Below are 16,777 nucleotides of genomic sequence, written 5' to 3'. Positions count from 1 at the left end.
GGCCGCTCGGGGCGGGTCCTTGGAGGGCGGGGCTCCGAAGCCCCACCCCTCTCCGGGAAAGCCGGGGCTGTCCACACAAGCGGGGCGGGAGCGTGGACCTGCTGTCTGGAGCCTAGCCGCGCCGCGCGATCCGGTTACACAGCCGGGAGTGTGTGTCCTCTCGGCCTCGGCCCCGCCCGCCCCGAAGCGCGGAGGCGCTCCCTTATTCAGGCCGGCGGGAAGCCATGTGATACAGATGCCCTCCGCCACGAGATGGCGCTGTGGCGCTACCGGGAGGACGGCTGCGGAGGGGAAGCCAGCGGGGCGCAGGTGGACCGCCACCGCGAGCTGGAGGTAACGCGGGTGAAGGCCACGAGCCACGCCAGGGGTAGGGCCGCCCGGGTTCTGTAGAGTACCCAGCTGGGGCCCAGCAGCTGCCTGCGTCAGGTCAGGGGATGCCCCCTTGGGGCTTTTGAGGCCCCTGCCCCCCCGCAAAGTTTATTAAACAAACTTGGAAGGGACCTCAAAAAACCTTTGGTCCAAGCCACGGCTCCTTAATGTGAAGGGGGATACACTGAGGCCCACGGAGGGGCAGCACCTGTCGTCCCAGTCATCCAGCCATCGGAAGAAAAGTGAGCCAGAACCCAGGGCTTTGCCAGGTTAATGTTCAAATAACAGTTACTTCCTGGCGCCCTGAGGAGGTCAGAGCTTCTGTTAACACATCGATCCCGTTCCTCTTAGCGCTCATATCATGGTTTATATTTGCACATTTATTACTGTATGACTCAGGCAAATGCTTGCCTCCCCTCCCCTAGACAGCCCGCCTGTTCCATGAGCCCAGGGGCCACACTGATCTTGTGTTCTGGTTGCCTGGCACATATAGGACGCCCTGGTAACAGTGTTGGATGAGTGAATAATTGAATACATCGCCTTTGCTCGAAGAGGGAGCAGATTCAGAGAGGGGAGGTGGCTGGACTACGGACACAGCAGCAGGTAAGTGGCTGGATTCAGGGTTCACACCCAGGACTTCACAGGCTAAAGGCCTCACTGCCTCCTCTGTCTGGTCCCCAGCCAGACCCAAGGGTGTAGACTTCTGTGAGGCCAGGCCTCCTGCAGGGACCCCAGGTCCTGACGCCCAGCAGCGGCCAGCTGCTAGCTTGGAAGCAGACCAGGGAGCTCCCTTCAGACATCATTGCAGGAGAGGGAAGGAGCCAAAGCCAGCCCGGAACACTGACCACTCCCCGAAAGGCGAGCAGAGATACTGATCAGGGGAGGGGGCCGTGGGCAGCCAGGGTTCACACCTCTGACGGGAGATGCTGAGGCTGGGGAGGCCAGATGGGTGGGGGCCCCAGTGCGACAACACACGGAGTCAGAGCTTGGGTGGGAGTTGACTGCCTCTCCAGGGACTTGGTCGTACTCCCTTCCCCCACCCCAAACACCCTGTTTTCCAGTAAAAATGCTGTCTCCCACAAATTCTACCACTCTTTCCTCCTCGTGGCTTTTGAGGCTCAGTAGTTTGCAAAAGTCAGTTGTCAACAAAATGCGTGATTATCAAATAACCAGGGGCTTTCAGTAGTTTAAAACCCGGCTGTGTCAGGGGCGCCTGGGTGGCTCAGTCGCTGAAGCGTCTGCCTTCAGCTCAGGTCATGGTCTTGGGGTCTTGGGATCGAGTCCCCTGCATCGGGCTCCCTGCTCAGCAGGGAGTCTGCTCCTCCCTCTCCCTCTGCCCCCCAGCCACTAACCAACTGTGCACACTAGCTGTCCGGCTGGGTGATATGGAATAGGAGACCCTGGGTAGGGTGGGACGGTGGCCAGGCCTAGCTCTCCCAAGTCTGGTAGCCTCAGGAAGGACTGCAGGGGAGGGGGCATCTCGGGCCTGCTCAGGGCCCAGCTGGAATCCTTATCACCAGTTCAGGTGGGCCGGCGGGAGCCTTGGTGCACTGGGAGCCCTCAGGCAAGCTGATGCGCAGGTCGGGACAGTCAGGGTGGAGGTGAAAGGCGTCTTTGCAGGTGTGGATGTGCAGTGGTCTCAGCGGGACACTAGCAGCTCTCAGGGTGGGATGTAGGGATCTGCTCCGGGAGGGTGCGTGGGGGGCGGTGTGGGGCAGACCCTCAGCCAGGACTGATACCCAGCAGGTTTGCACCATTTCCTGCCCTGCCAGTTGTTGGCATCCTGCAGAATTTCCCTCCCTGCCCTGAACGTCCTCCCTGACACTCCTCCCCGAAACCCCCCTCTACTAGGGCTCCATCCTCCCCTGCATCCTCACATTCCTCCCAGGGAAGCTTTAAGCCTGGGGAGGGGACCGGGAGAGTGCCCAGTGCCGGCCACCGGGGCTGGGAGCTGACTCAGGCAGAGCGGGGTGTCCGTGCTCAGCTTCCCCCCTGCATCAATCGGCTGGTCAGAGCCAGGCTATTCCCTGGGGCTCAGGGACCCTGGGGATTACTGCTTCTGCAGGTGCCCAGGGCTCCACCCTGGCTGCCTGCCTCGCCTGGTCCAGCGCCCCCTGCTGCCCTCAACATCCCAGGCCTCTGCTCCCATCGTATGGAATCCGCGTCAAACACTTGGGCCCAGCAGAGCTCCCAAGGAGGGTGGAGGGGTGGGGGGGAGGAAGGGTTGGGACCTGGTGGCCAGAGGAACAGGCTGCAGAACACTGCTGAGAGATGGTGGCCTTGCCAGCAGGGCCAGGGCCAGGCCACCAGAGCCAGAGCCCTCCCACCCTCCTGGAGACATGCTCTAGAAGTGTCTGGGCCCAGGGTCGCCCTGAAGTGGGACCGAGGCCAGCTTAGAAAGCAGCAGGTGGTGAGTCTGGGGGCCTCCCTCCTGGAGCCCCTCTCCACCATCCTCCCGGGCCCCCGCACCCATATACCAAAGCAGCTGGTGCCCGTGAGCACCCCCTCTCAGGAGATGAGGGCCCCCGCCCTGGTACTGGGTGTCCAGGAAGATGCTTGCCTGCCAAGGCCACGAGGCTGGGCCCTTCCTGCTGCTGTAGGCCTCGGCCAGCCTGGGTCCCGCACCTCAGGAGAACGAGCCTCACAGCTCCGCTCTGGGGTCCCTGGACCCGGGTAGCCTTCCTCTCTTTCCTATCTGGCACCCTGCTTTTCCATCCAGGCCCCTGCTAAGGTCTGCAGCCCCAGCTCCTACCTCTCACCCCTCCAGCTTGAAGTCAGACTGCCTGCCATGTAATCCTGGGCGACTTGGGCCAAGTTGCTTAACCTCTCAGAGCCTGTTTCCTGGTTACACCCAGGGGTTCATTCTCAGGATTAGATGGGATAATGTAGGTCAGATAGTTAGAACAGACTGAAGTTCGATGCATTTTTAACTCTTCTTCTTATTAAAAGCAGCTCTTGGAATACTCATGCCTTTTTGTGCTCTTCCCTCTGTCCAGCACACCATCTCCCTGCCCACCCAGAGAACTCCTATTCACCCCTCAAAGCCCACCTCCGTGAAGTCTTCTCTGGATTCCTCTCCCCAGCCCCTCACCATCTTCCTCCCGGGAAGATTTCGTCACCTTCCTGCCCAGAAGCTGGTTGTCGGTGGGGTATCCAGCTCTGCTTGCTTTTCTCTCAAGACAGGGAACTCACTCGTGACTAAGGCAGCTGGGTCTCATTTAGGTGCCCCACCCCGTCCATCTGGTCGCACGCTCAGGATCCTCAGAGGTCAGGTCCCATCCACATGGAGCTCCTCCCTGCAGGCTAGACGCACCCCCCCCACTACCTGTCACCATGTCTGTCCCACACCCAAGTTCCTGTTACTCGAACCCAAGTCTGGGTTGCCAGTTTTAAGAGAATGTGGACTCCCAGCCCTCAAGGGATGGGTGGCCCCGCTCGCTCCCTCGCCCCCATCCCAGCCCCCTTCCCGCAGCCCCTCACCAGAGAGCAGCTGAACGAGCACAGGCAACATTTATGCAGCCGGCCCTGGGTCTCTGTCCCCGCAGGGTCTGGCCTCCTCCCTGTCACCCCAGGACATTGAACCTCTCCGGCACCCCCTCCCCACCACCCACACAAGGCGCACGTCGGTGGGCAAAAGGGAACTGGTGTGGGGAAGAGGAAGCTTCTATGGCCCGGCTGGCAGGGGGCAGGTGTCCCTCTTACAGACCCAGGCCCATCCGGGTGACTCAGGTGTCTCAGGTGACGGAGAGGGTAGCTGGCCAGAATCCACAGCAGCGGTGATACTCCCACCCTCCCTCTCCTGACATCCCACGGAGCTCTGGGGCACCCGCATCGAGGGTCCCCTGCAGCAATGCCACAGGAGCGGTGCTCCAGGGCAGTTGAGGTCCAGAGAAGTGACTGACTTGGCGAGATCGCTGTGTTGGAGGCCGAGTTGGATTCAAACCACTGTCTGTGCGACTCCAAGTCTCCATATCCTTCCTCTCGTAGCGCTTATCGCTCCCCCTTCCTGGCTCAGGCTCTCAGCTCTTCAGTGGAGGGGCCGGACAGGAAGATGCAAAGGCAGGCCCTCCTGCAGCTGCCCGGCCATCCCCTGCCCCCCAGCCTCGCAGTACTGCACCCCTGCACCCACACCGCCTTCTTACAAATCCTATGTATTTATGTTTCGTTCAGGTGGAATTCACATAACCAAAAATAACCATTTATTTTAAAGATTTTATTTACTTGAGAGAGACAGGGCATACGTGCACACACACGTGAAATGCAAGGGGGAGGGGGGAGGAGCAGAGGGAGAGACAAGCAGGGCTCGATGCCACGACTCTGAGATCACGACCTGAGCCAAAGTCAAGAGTCTGGACTTCAAGGTCCAGATAAGTGTCCCCTCCTTCAGCCTGCCTTTTTTCTGTGCCCCGCCCCATGTTGGTGCATGGGCTTTCTCTGGACCCCTCAGCCCCTCAGCACAGCCCCACCATGAAGAAACTGTGGTCCGACTTGTCTGGACCATCCTGAGAACTCCATGAGCGCCCATGGAGGGACGGCACATTAGAGCCTTTGTTGAATGACCGCACGAGTGAGTGAATGAGAGGAGGTCTTTGGGGGGACACTTTAGAGGGTGGGGCTGGAGGCTTAAGGACCAGGGCTGAGCCCTCAGATTCCAGCCAGAGAGAGGGTGTAGATTCAAGTGGGGGGGGGCAGAGAGAAGACTCAGGGACCCCAGCCTCCAGCAGCACGACATAATAATCAGGTCTGGGTCTCGGGCAGAGCCCGACCTAGAGAGTAGGGCCCTCGGTTCCCATCTTCAGCCTGTCTCCCATTTTTAGTATGACCCTGGGTAAGTCATTGCCCTACTCTGGACCTCAATGTCTACATTAGTAAGAGAAGGGCAATGCCTGGACTATCGCATTCTCCTGTTGAGCTATTTAAAAGGCTGGGGGAATCCCTGGCGTCTCTAAACCTGGCTCAGGGACGGGGCATGCTCTCTTAACCTCTTGAAGTTCAAGGGAGAAAGTGTCTGGAGTGGCTTCTTCCAGGAGTTAACCAGTAGAGGGAGCTGTAGAGAAGTGAGTCAGTCAACACCGGGTTCTAATCCAGGCTCTGCCCCGCAGTAGCTGTGTGAGCTTGGGCTGAGTGCTTCGTGTTCCTGAATCCCGGCTTTCCAGGTACCTAGCAGGACGCGGTAAATGGGAACAAGGGTCTCCACAGCGAAGGTGGTGATGTGATTGGAGTCCATGTTGCTTGTAGACAAAGTTGACTTGCTGGCCAAATTCTGGAAAACACTCTAAGTCTTTAAAAACCCATTCATCTCTACGCAATGGCAGCCAACGCCGGGCAGTGACCCGAAGCGTGCCAGGAGTTCATGCAGTGGGCCCGTGGCATGCCAGTTAGGCTGCACGGAACAGAAAACTCAGCTGGGGCTTAAAGACATCGAGGTCATTTGTCTCGAACATCCAGACAGTCCCGAACTGACGGCATGGGCTCGGCTCTGCCATCAGGGACCCAGGTTCCTTCTATCCGCCCACTGCACTTTCTTCGTATGTGGTTTTTGTTCTCGTAACCACCAGACGGCCAATTCAGCTCCCGGGATAGTGCTGTGTTCTGGGCAGAAGAAGAGGGGAAAGACAAGGGGATTCTTGACACGTAGGACGGGACACCCTCTACAAACCGCTGATTGTATGAGGACTTTCATACACAGCCCGTTAGCCAGAACCGCATCACGGGGCACGTCTAGCTGCAAGGGAGTCTGGGAACTTGAGCATTTCTCTGTCCAGGCTCCCCAGGACAGGACAGCAAGGGACAAGGCAGTGAGAATGAATGTTGAGTTAGCCAATTCCTCACTTGCATGAAGAACCATGCCTGCTTCTGTGTATCTTAACAAGCACATCTCCACTTCCAGCTTCTGTTTTCCTCCTCTGTTCAAAGGCGTGGTTGCCACTAGTTACTTTCTCCGCTTTAAGAAAACACAACAGTTCAGGCGTGGAAATAAGCAAGGGAATAAGGGAAGCTGCTTTGCCTCGGGCAATTGTTGAGGATGGGGGTGGTGTTTAGAAGACCGAATAACCCTTGTAGTGGGGTGCCGACCCATGCCATCGGATGCCCAGTTGATCAAAACTATGCCCAAACCAGCCTGCCTGGATCGGACTGTTTCGTGCCCACAGGATACCAGGCTTGGTTATAGGAGTTTGGATTCACAGTTGCCTGAAATCCTGCTGCTTTAAAGACGGCTGGAGGGCTGCCTGGGTGGCTCAGTCGGTTAAGTGTCTGCCTTCGGCTCAGGTCCTGTTCCTGGGGTCCTGGGATCAAGCCCCACATTGGGCTCCCTGATCAGCGGGGAGTCCGTTTCTCCCTCTGCCTCTGCCCCTCCCCCCTCACTCATGCTCTCTGTCTCTCAAATAAATAGATAAATCTTAAAAAAAAAAAAAAGACAGCTGGAAAACTTTGTCATGTCCGGTGAATTTTCAGGTGACACTATGTGGGTCAAAAAAAGCCTGTTGGTGACTGGTGACGTTTAACGCCTCGTCTTCGAGTGCACTAGCTTGTGGGAGGGGCGGCAGGTGCCTGTTGCCCTTCGTGGGCCTGGACACCACTCCCCACACCTTCCCTGCTCCCTCACCCCACCCTGGAGCTCCAGCCGGGAGGGAGCCGGGTGGGGAAGGGAAGGGAAGGGAAGGGAGAGAAGAGCCAGGAGACGGTGGGAGAGGCTCCCTGGCAAGAGAAAGTGCTGAGAACGAAGAGAATCTAGGATGACATCACTTTTAAATGGACCAGAGTCACCAAGGCTGGGAAAAGGGACAACAGAAGGGTGATTTTTTTTTAAGGTGTCCCAGATGACAAAGCCACGTAAGTGTCTCCATGCTGTGCTGGAGAGGAATTCTAAGCAGAGACTTCCTCTGTTCCATGAGAATTTGTGATTTTAAAAATGCTGTTAGGGGCACCTGGGTGGCTGAGTCAGTGAAGCGTCTGCTCAGGTCATGATCCCGGGGTCCTGGGATCGAGTCCCACATCGGGCTCCCTGCTCAGCTGGGAGTCTGCTTCCCCTCTGCGCTCCCCCCTGCTCATGGTCAGTCTCTCTCTTTCACATAAATAAATAAAATATTTAAAAATTGCAGTTACAGAATAAATCCAACAAAATGTAATTTGATATTGTTTGTGGCTCTTTTTGACAGATTGTTGAAATTAAATGCATTGAAAGGGGAAAAAAAAAACCCAAAAACCCGAGTTTTGATAACATATAAAATCACACTGTAACCTGTAAAAAAACAACAGGAGTTATGTTTTTACATCCTATGAGGCCGATAAGTACTTCTGACAGTTCTAGCATGTTCCTTCCTCATAGCTAGAAGATGTTTTCCCCTCTGAGAAATGGCGGGGTGGACGGGGTTCCCGGTGCCATGTTTTAGGGGCTGTAGATATTACCAAGGACTTCCCATCCGTTCAGCCGCCTGGCCCCCCAGTGTAGTCCTGGTGGTTGAAGTTAGTAGCTCCCTTGCAGGGGACAAAGCCACGATGCTCAGAGATGGACAGGGCCTCACCAGGCTGCCCAGCGAGGTGGGAGGGGGCTGGGCTAGAATCCGGCCCCGCCTCCAGCTGGTGGGGGCGTGGCCTCGGTGAGGGCAGGGCAACGAACCCCTCCCACCCCAGGCTCGTGGGGTGTTGGAATTGCTCCCACTGAGCATAAAAACTGAACAGCAAGGTCATGAGAGCCTAGAGTTACGTCTCATTCAGTAGGTATTTACTGAGCAGCTCCTGTGTGCCAGGCACTGAGCTGGGTTCTTGGGATGAAGTTGAAAACAAGACAGACACACCCCTTGCCCTCATGGATTGACTTTCTGGTGTGTGGGGGGGTAGACAAACAACTCAACAGGTGTTCACAACGGTGTGAGACAGGGATAAGTGCTAGGAGGGAAAAATAAAGCAGGTAAAGGGCTGGGGGCGAGCACTTCCAGACAAAGCACAGTAGGTGCAAAGGCCCTGGGGTGGAATACGCTGGAGGAACAGAAAGGCAGACTGGAGCCTGCTTACGCTGACTTGCAGTGACTCACTAGAGACAATTATGCGCAACTCTACCTTCAGGGATGTGATGTCGGTAGCGTGACAGCCACAGAGGGAACGTTTACACCATGGAAATCAGCAAATGCTAAAATCAGGACTTCTGATTTAAAAAAAAAAAAATTTTTTTTTAAGTAGGCTCCACACCCGACGTGGAGCCCGATGTGAGGATTGAACTCAAACCCTGAAATCAAGACTTGAACTGAGATCAGAAGTCGGACGCCTGACTGACTGAGCCACCCAGGTGCCCCAGGGCTTTTGATGTTTTATATTTTATTTTCGTTTTATTTTTTCCAAGAACGGCCTCACCAGCATAGCACTGGGGGTAGGAGATGGGTTTAGAGAGCTCACCAGGGCGTCAGAAGGGGTGCAGGGTTTTCAGCCGTGGAAGGACGTGAAGTGGCCTGGGTTTTACCAGAGTCTTCGGCCAGCATGTGGGGAAGAGACCATGGGGGGGTGTGTGTGTGTTGAGAGGCCGGGGGCGGGGGGAGCTGGGAGGCCAGGGAGGAGGCAGATGTGGCCATCCAGGTAGGGTTGGAAGATTTAGCAAAGGAAAGTATGGGATGTATGCAGTATTTCGTAACCAAGCAGCAAATCATTGCTTACCTGAAAGTCCGAGGTAACTGGGTGTCCCATGTCTTAGCTGCAGCCCTACCTAGAGGTACCAGGCAAGAGAAGGCTGTCCACAGCTGCTTCTGGAAGGCTCACTGCCCAGTCCCTGGGAGAGAGACTTGCCTGTGGCCATTCCCCCCTCCTGGATCCCCACCAACGTCCCTGTGACCCAGCCCACACTACAACCGACCCCAGACCAGCACACATCCTCCAGTCGTTCCCTCCAGCTTTCCCCAGCAGATCTGACAGAGGACACTGGGCAGGGAGCAGATCCCAGATGGGTGACGGGGGTGATCTGACAGGAAACAAGATGAGCTGTCATCCACACCCTGGACTCGGCCTCAGGCCTCAGGGAAGCCGGTCCCTCCACCTCCCCTCCCTTCTTCAAGAGGGGGGCGTGCAGGCCGGTGATGGACTTGTCCTCTGGGAGGACGAAGCTCCTGCAGGAACATGAGCTGATCTGTGTTTTCCGAAAGATCTCTCCAGCTGCCGTGCAGGGACTAGGGTACAGGCGCAGGAGAGGAAGCCGAGAGGACAATGGGAGGCAAGGCTGGTGGAACTAGGCTGTGAGCAGGAAAGATGGTGCTTCTCCCACTGCAGCTGCCCAACTCACTCGGCTCCAGCTCCAGCTCCCTCCCTGTTTCTCCACCACCCCTGCCACAGGGCCTTTGCACTTGCCGTTCCCTCTGCCCAGACCGCTTTTCCATCAAATCTCCACAGGGCGCATTTCCTCTCCTCCTTCAAATCCTTGCTCCCACATCACCGTCTCTGTCCGGCCTTCCCTGACACTCCATTGAAAATTATACCCCCCTCTCCGCCCCCATCAGTCCTTCCTACCTCTGTCCCCTGCTTCATTTTTCTGCGTGGTGCTTATGACCTTTGAAGACGCTGTATAATGGAGTCGATTTACGCTGCTGCTCTCTTCCAACCAAAATCTGAGCTCCTCAAGGGCAGAGATTCCTGTCTGTCTCATGGCCCGAATCCCCGACCCGGGAATGATGTCTGGCATGTAAAGAGGGTCCGTGTCATGGAGTCAGTGACCGGAGTACGGATTTGGGCCCGTTGGAGGTGGTAGATTGGAGGGGTAGATCGGGGGTGGGGGGGGGTCACGGGTGACTTGCAGGTGCCTCCCCTGGATAGAGGTGCCATGTGCTGCGATGAGGAGCCTTGGGATGGGGAGCTGGTGAACGTGGGGTTCGTCACAGGAATTGGGGGGGCTTGTGGGGTGTCCGTGGGGAGATGTGGGGAGCACTGGCTGTTGGAGCTCGGGGAGAGGGCTGGACTGGAGCAGGGTTGAAAGTGGTCAGTGCAGAGATCTCAGGGAGGAACAGAATGAGGAGGGGACAGGGCCCAGGCTGAGGCCTGAGATACCAACATTCTGGAGAAGGACAGAAGACGGGGGGAGGGGAAATCAGGAGAGGCAAGTTGCCACGAGGAGGATATTCCTGATGACATTCATCCTGGGATCCGTGGCTGACCTGGGATCTTTCCGAGGACGGAGCAGATACAATTCTCCATCCCACACCCAGGGCAATCACAGGCAGCCCTCAGGAATGTTCTGGGCTGGGCAAGGTCAGCCTCAGTGTGTTTGCTCAGCCCCTGGGTTCCCCAGGGACCGCAAAGGATGGCGGCCCCAACAGGGGGACTCCAGACATTGTGACAGCTGTGACGCTATTCCCCCCTCCCCCGACCCCAGCATCCCCACCCAGGCCTGGGTAGGCCAAGTGCTGGAAGCAGGGGTCAAGAGGGGTGCCCAGAAACCACAAATGGCCTCAAGCGGGAGCTGTCTGGCCATGAGGTCAGCCCACCCACCCAGGCCTTTGGAAGCCAGGGATGGGAACTTGCTGGCAGGCTTCCTGTCCTCCCCTCCACCCAAACCACAGTGAGCTCACAGGCCAGTCTGGGGGGAATCCCTCTCCTCTGGGGGTGCGGGCATGCAAATACCCCCAGCCACACTGAGGTCCAGCTCTGTCCCATCCTGTGTCCCGGAGCTGGGCCCCTGACAGCAGCCCCCTTGTCCCCCCCCCTGGTCCCCCAAGTCTGGGAGTTGACAAGCCTGCCCCGCATGGCAGGCCTTTGCCTCTCTGGAATAAGCATGGGCCGCCCCAGGCTCTCGAGTACAAGGCACTTCCAGGCAGAAACCGTCCCTTCCGGCGGGAAAAACAAAACAAGAGGAAATCAGAGAGGGAGACAAACCACAAGAGACTCTTAATCTTAGGAAACACACTGAGGGTCGCTGGAGGGGAGGGGTGGGGGGATGGGGTAACTGGGGGATGGGCATTCAGGAGGGCACGTGATGGAATGAGCACTGGGTGTTGTATGCACCTGATGAATCACTAAACTCTACCTCTGAAACTAATAATACACTATATGTTAATTAATTGAATTTAAATTGAAAAAAGAAAAAGAAATCATCCCTTCCGATTTTCCCCATGACCTACGGGGTGGAGGCAGCTTGTCCTGGCCGCTGGGTGCTGAGGCAAAAATAGACCAAGTACAAGCACTGGCGGAAGGAAGGGGGGGGTGTGTGTGCGCGCGCGCATGCGTGTGCAAGCCCCCGTGCGTGTCCCACAGCTTGCATATCCATGCGGACGTGTCCCTGCGTGTGTATTGCTCCTGTGTGGATGCGTGTGTCTCTGTGGACCTCTGGGAGTGTGAATGCACTTGTGCGTGCACGAGTGTGTCCCCGTGCCTCCGTGCGTGTGTGTACGTAGCAGTGTCTCTGTTTTGTCAGTCCCTCCGTGTGTGGGTACGAGCACATCTGTGTTTCTGTGAAGCTAAGTGGATTGGGGGCACACGTGGGCATGGGGAGGGGGCTGACTTTAGTGCGCACGCATGTCACGGCGTGACTATGCGTGGCCTGGGCTTGGCAATGCTGGGTGGTGATCAGAGGGGCAGGCCGGAGCTGCCACCCGGCACGTGCCTCACACCCAGCCCTGCTTGTCGCCGGGGAGACACTAGGCTCCGGGCTGTGCGCGGCCTTGGCACCTGCTACCTTTTGGAAAGAGCATGGGAGTCCCGAAGACTGGGAGAGATGAGGAGGGTGGTCGCACTGGGGAGACTATGGGCCCCGAGTTGGGGGATCTTGGCCCCTGCCCAGGCTGCCAGCCTTCAGGGGCCCCAGAAGAGCCTCATCTTGGTCTTGGGGACTAAGACACCTCCCACCTGCCCTTGTGACCAGTAGATCTGGCTTTTCCCCATTTACCTATAAGCTAGCTACTCAGTATCCGCTCTCCACTTCTTCCTTTCCAACAAACCCCGATTTGTGGGGCAGCAACGTGCCTCTGGATGCACTGGATTTCTGAGCCTACCTTGCAGCAGGGGATGGTCTATGACACGGTTCTAAAATGTAAGTGCACGTCTGCTGGGGGCTACCAGGAAGGCATTTGTTCTCGTGATGATGGGGGACGGATATAGCACCATGTCCTTCTCCCTTCTTTATTCGGTCTGGAACCTGAATGTGATGGCTGGATTGCAGTAGCTGCCTTGCAGTCATGAGTTAAGGGAGGGAAAATGTCACGAGGATGATGGCAAAGTAAATACAGCCTTAGTCCCTGACAAGGTAAGCCAAGGTCAACAGTACTTCGGATTTCGGGGTGCCTGGGTGGCTCAGTCGATTGAGCATCTGACCCGGTTTCCACTCAGGTCGTGATCTCATGGTCATGGGATTGAGCCCGCATCAGCTTCCATGTTCACTGGGGAATCGGCTTGAAGATTCTCTCCCTCTGTCCCTCCCCCAACTTGTGTGAATGCACACGTGTGTGCATGCGTGCGTGTGCTCACGCGCTCTCTCTCTCTCAAATAAATAAATAAATCTTAAAAAAAAGAATGCAAAGTATTTGGGATTTCTCGTGATGAAAGAAAAATACATCTTCCTGTGTTAAGCCAGGGCTGGTGGTTTTCTGTTACTTGCAGCCTTGTGCAATCTTAACTGATCATTCCAGGTTGAGGGCTGGGAGAATGGGCCACCCTGTCTTCCCCACCCCCACCCCCAGCTGTGGGGTCCTCTCTCCCTGCTCACAGTCCTTCCCAGCTCCAGCTGCTGTTGCCATTAACACCAGCACCCATGTTCAGATCAGGACTGGAATCAGTTATAATTTAGACCAGCTCCCCATTTTCAGTCTTGGAGAGACTCCTTCCTGAGTGATGGGAGACTAGTTTGCTACCCTCATGACAAAGAAGGGGAGACTGAACTTCGGAGGGGGCTGAGGCTTGCCTCAGGGGATTACAACTCAGTCCTTACCTCTGGTGAGTTCCATGGGCTCATAGAGGAGTTCTTTTCTTTTTTCTTTTCTTTTCTTTTCTTTTCTTTTCTTTTCTTTTCTTTTCTTTTCTTTTCTTCTCTTCTCTTCTCTTCTCTTCTCTTTTCTTTTCTTTTTTCTTCTTCTTCTTTTTTTAAAGATTTTATTTATTTATTTGATAGAGATAGAGACAGCCAGCGAGAGAGGGAACACAAGCAGGGGGAGTGGGAGAGGAAGAAGCAGGCTCACAGCAGAGGAGCCTGATGTGGGGCTCGATCCCATAACGCTGGGATCACGCCCTGAGCCGAAGGCAGACGCTTAACCGCTGTGCCACCCAGGTGCCCCTCTTTTTTTTTTTTTTTAAGATTTTATTTCTTTGTGAGAGAGAGAGAGCACAAGCAAGGGAAGGGAGAAGCAGGCTCCCTGCTGAGCAAGGAGCTGATGTGAGACCCCATCCCAGGACCCTGGGATCATGACCTGAGCTGAAGGCAGACGCTCAACCCACTGAGCCACCCAGGTGCCCCCATAGAGGGAGTTCCCGCTCCCAGCTCCCGTCGCCCACCTGTCTCGCAGGTGCCTAATACACCCCCTTTGAGAACCGGCGGCGTCCTTCACACGTTCATCCATTAAACTGGCCCCCTTCTTGGGAGGGAGCATCGTGTCTGTGATATCCACAGGCCACCCTGTCCCACCGGTGGCACCAGGCGCAGGAGGGCTCGTTGAGGAAAGCAGGGAAGGAGAAAGTGGAGGGGACCCTGCCGACTGCTCATTGCCTCCCCTCCGAAGAGTGGGGCCCCGGGAGAAGCTTCTGTTGGCCCCGGTCAACATGGGTGTGAGCTGTGGTCTGGCCACACGGGCTTTCCCCGCTGCATGCCCCAGCCGCTCACTGGGTGGCTGAACCCAATTACTCACAGCCGCCTGCATTAGTCAGTGAGGTGTGTCTGTCTGTGCAGAACGGGAACTGGGTACAGGGTGTCCGGAATGCAGAGGCAGCCCCCCCCACCCCATGCTTTGTGGCCTTGGGTCACTTTCTCTCCCCAGCTGAGCCCATGTTCTCAGTGATTAATTGTGACAATGCCTCTGCCTGGAAGGGGAAGGTGAAGACAGAAATGTTCACACATGGAAGATGCGGCTTAAAAGAGCCCGGGCTTAGGGGGAGTGCGTGGGAGCAAGGACGGCTGGTCTAACACTTCGGAAGATGCCAGGCGCTTTCCTGGCTGTCATTTCTCAAATCCATGAAACAACCCAACCAGGGAGGTCTGAGCATCCCCACTTTACAGATGAGGACATTGAGGTCAGGGCTGTCCAGTCCTGGCTCCCTCCACGGCCTCTGGGTCCTGCAGAGTTCAGGCCCCATCTCTCCTCCATTCTCCTGGCTCCTTTGGCTGGCCGACTCGTGCTTGCCCTTCTGGACCCAACTGAGATGTCCATTTGTCCATCCTTGACTTCCCCAGCTGGGCGAGAGGTCTCTCCGAGCTCCCCGGTATCTGAGCATCCCCACCTTGTCACTTCTCACGGGGGACAGTGGCTGTGTGGGTAAGACGCTGTCTCCCCTGTGAGTGGGCTGGGACCGTATGTACGCTCATGGTGTTGACCCCAGGACACAGCTCAGACAATAAAGAATACCATGGCTGTGATGTGGCAGAGAGGGGTTCAGACCCAGGGGTTCCTGGTCCCAAAGCACATCTTTACACTGTGGGATTGGAGAGGAGGCGGTAACGCAGGATATCAGTTTCTTTGGCTGGAGACCACCCCTTGCTCCTCTAACTTCAACCACCCTTCTCTGGCGGCAGAGGGGTGTGGATGGGCAGGTCGTATCTACCCTTTTGACTGGCCTAGCGCCCGGCCCATCTTCCTAAAAGCACAGGTTTACTTTGGGAAAATGGCCCTCTGCTGCTCACAGTCGGGGGCGTTTGGCTGGGGCTGGAGTCCCCTCCCCCTTCCAGCAGAAGACAGGGGACAATGGTCTAGCCACCAGCACACAGCCACAACTCAGAGATATTGCGGGTTCTGCTCCAGACCGCTGCAGTAGAATGAATATCACGACAAAGGGAGTCAAATGGGGGTGCCTGGATGGCTCAGTCATGACTTCGGGGTCCTGGGATCGAGTCCTGCATGGGGCTCCCTGCTCAGTGGGGAAGTCTGCTTGTCCCTCTTCTTCTGCTGCTCCCCCTGCTTGTGCTCTCTCTCTCTCAAAAAAATAAAATCTTTTTTTTTTAAGGAATCAAATGAGTTTTGGGGTTTCCCAGTGCGCATAAAGCTTATGTTCACACCATAATCTCTTAAGTGTGCAATAGCATTATGTCCTCAAAAGGTACAGAACTTAAGAAAAAAATACTTTATTGCTGAAAACTGCTCACCATCCTTTGAGCTTTCCGCGAGCCCTAATCTTTTTGTTGGGGGAGGGTCTTGCCTCAGTGCTGATGGCTGCAGACGGACCAGGGTGGTCAGGTTGCTAAAGGCTGGGGCGGCCGTGACAATTTCTTAAAATAAGACAGCAATGAAGTTTGCCGCATTGGTTGACTTTTCCTTTCCTTTCCTTCTTTTTTTTTTTTTTAAGATTATTTATTTATTTATTTGACAGAGATAGAGACAGCCAGTGAGAGAGGGAACACAAGCAGGGGGAGTGGGAGAGGAAGAAGCAGGCTCCCAGCGGAGGAGCCCAGTGCGGGGCTCGATCCCAGAACGCTGGGATCACGCCCTGAACCGAAGGCAGATGCTTAACGACTGCGCCACCCAGGCGCCCTGACTCTTCCTTTCACGAATGATTCTTTCTGTAGCAGGAGATGCTGTGTGATAGCAAGATAGCCACAGAACTTCTTTCAACATTGGAGTCAATCCTCTCAAATCCTGCCACCAACATCTTATCAACTAAGCTCACGGAATATTCTAAATCCTTTGTTGTCATTTCAGCAGTCTTCACCAGGAGTACATTCTGTCTCAAGAAACCATTTCTTTTCTTATCCCTAGGAAGCAATTCCTCATCCATTCACGTTTTATCATGAGATGGCAGCCATTCAGGCTCCATTTCTAGTTCTTGTTGTCTTGCTGTTTCCACCATATCTACAGGTACCTCCCCCACTAGAATCTTGATCCTCCAACTTGTAAAAAAGTGCATTATCGGGGCGCCTGGGTGGCACAGCGGTTAAGCATCTGCCTTCAGCTCAGGGCGTGATCCCGGCGTTCTGGGATCGAGCCCCACATCAGGCTCCTCCACTATGAGCCTGCTTCTTCCTCTCCCACTCCCCCTGCTTGTGTTCCCTCTCTCGCTGGCTGTCTCTATCTCTATCAAATAAATAAATAAAATCTTAAAAAAAAAAAGTGCATTATCTGTGAGGCGCAAATAAAGCGAGGGATGCCTGTACTCCCTCCCCGGGCTTTGCCTGCCCAATGAGAGGCCACCCCAAACCTTGGCTGGGACTACTGACTACCCCCATTGCCACAGTGGGGGGGCCCTGGAGGTTGTTGGAACAGTTACAGTTGGTCTTACCTTTTTTTTTTTTTTTTTTTGA

At 55.7% G+C, this 16,777-nt stretch overlaps 1 protein-coding gene across 1 annotated transcript in view; it reads left to right on the top strand.

Annotated features, from left to right (window-relative positions):
- Positions 1-74: 74 nt before the first annotated feature.
- MAPK7 (mitogen-activated protein kinase 7) overlaps positions 75-16,777 on the top strand; it is a 26,700-nt gene continuing 9,997 nt past the window's right edge. Inside the window, exons 1-2 of the mRNA XM_034646821.1 lie at positions 75-333; positions 863-972. The gene's annotated coding sequence lies outside the window, so the exon portion shown is untranslated. The remainder of the gene's footprint in view (positions 334-862; positions 973-16,777) is intronic.

Source organism: Ailuropoda melanoleuca, chromosome 17 (assembly GCF_002007445.2).
Source record: "Ailuropoda melanoleuca isolate Jingjing chromosome 17, ASM200744v2, whole genome shotgun sequence".
Classification (NCBI taxonomy): domain Eukaryota; kingdom Metazoa; phylum Chordata; class Mammalia; order Carnivora; family Ursidae; genus Ailuropoda; species Ailuropoda melanoleuca.
This window is presented reverse-complemented; position numbering and strand designations above follow the sequence as displayed.